The sequence below is a fragment of the Orycteropus afer genome, unplaced genomic scaffold (genome assembly GCF_000298275.1).
Source record: "Orycteropus afer afer isolate SDZICR_OR568_19922 unplaced genomic scaffold, OryAfe1.0 scaffold00034, whole genome shotgun sequence".
NCBI classification, from domain to species: domain Eukaryota; kingdom Metazoa; phylum Chordata; class Mammalia; order Tubulidentata; family Orycteropodidae; genus Orycteropus; species Orycteropus afer.
Genome location: NW_006921621.1, coordinates 10,613,410 through 10,614,768, shown reverse-complemented (window position 1 = coordinate 10,614,768; position 1,359 = coordinate 10,613,410). Strand labels below are relative to the sequence as shown.

Genomic DNA, 1,359 nt, shown 5'->3' with positions numbered 1-1,359 from the left:
TGAGTCCACACCCTTACTGCCTGCTGGATGTTACCGCCTGAATGCTCTAACTCAAAAGAAAAAACCAAACCCACTGCAATAGGGTGGATTCCAACTCATAGCAACCCCCATTGGGTTTTTGAGGCAGTAAATCTTTATGGAAGTAGACTGCCTCATCTTCCCTCTGTGGAGTGGGTTTGAACCAACAAACTTCTGGTTAGCAGTCAAAAGCCTTAGGCACTTCACTGCCAGAGCTCCTTGAATGCTCTGTAGGTACCTCAAATTCCCTATAATATTCATTCAAATCTGCCCTTCCTTTTGTAATTCTTCTCTCAGGAGTCACCAGACTTTTTCATCATGGAAAAGAAACAAACAAAAAACAGTTGTTGAGTCCATTACCAATCATGGCAAGCCCACGTGCCTCAGAGTAGAATTGTGCTCCATAAGGTTTTCAATGGCTGATTTTTCCAGAAATAGATCACCAGGCCTTTCTTAGAAGGCATCTCTGAGTGGGTTCAAACTGCCAACCTTTCAATTAGTAGTTGACCAATTAACCATTTGTGCCATCCAAGGCTTTTTTTTTTTTTTTCTTTTCTAGGGGGAGGTGTAAAAGTTTATAGAGCAAATTCATTTTCCACACAACAGTTCACATACATTTTGTTTCATGACATTGATAGCAATCCCCACAATGCAACAGCCCTCTTTCCACTTCCTCCCCATGGCTACCTTTTCCCTGTGTTTTTCTTTCCCACGCATTCCTACCCTCTGAGCACTCTCCCTGTGCTTCTGATCTCCCATAGTTGATTGTTCTAAGGAGTTTACTTACTTGGTATAAATGTTCACCTTATACACCTGTCTATGTTTGGCTGGAAGCCATGGGAGTGAGTTCAATTCCAGGCCCAAAGGGTGACTAGGGGGTCATAGTCTCAGGGGTTTTACCAGTCTTGATCAGACCAGTAAAGCTGGTCTTTTTTATAATTTTGAGTTTTGTTTCGCATTTTTCTCCCACTCTATTCAGGATTTCCTATTTTCATCCCTTCCTGAGTGGTTAAGGGTGGTAGCTGGGTACAATCTATTCCCTCTGGTCTCAAGGTCATGTAGGCTGAGGTTTCCACAGTCCACTAGTCCCTTGAATTAACTGTTTCCATGTATGCTTGGTTTTCCTCATTCTTCTTGGTTCCAGACAAAGAAAGACCAATGGTTGCATCTTAGATGGCAGCTTGCAAGCTTTTAAAGCCCAGTCACTACTCACTAAAGTAGGATGTAGAACAATGTTTTTGTTTAGTATGTTATGTCAATTGAGCTTGATGTTCCTCAAGATCATGATCCCAAGCCCATGGGCCCACCAACTTGCTCCCAGTGAGTTTTTTTTTTTTTTTT

The 1,359-nt window shown here is 42.2% G+C and overlaps 1 protein-coding gene across 1 annotated transcript in view; it reads right to left on the bottom strand.

Annotated features, from left to right (window-relative positions):
• Positions 1-1,359, bottom strand: part of LOC103193074 (24-hydroxycholesterol 7-alpha-hydroxylase) — a 129,786-nt gene that overhangs the window by 5,451 nt on the left and 122,976 nt on the right. The gene's annotated exons all lie outside the window — the stretch shown is intronic.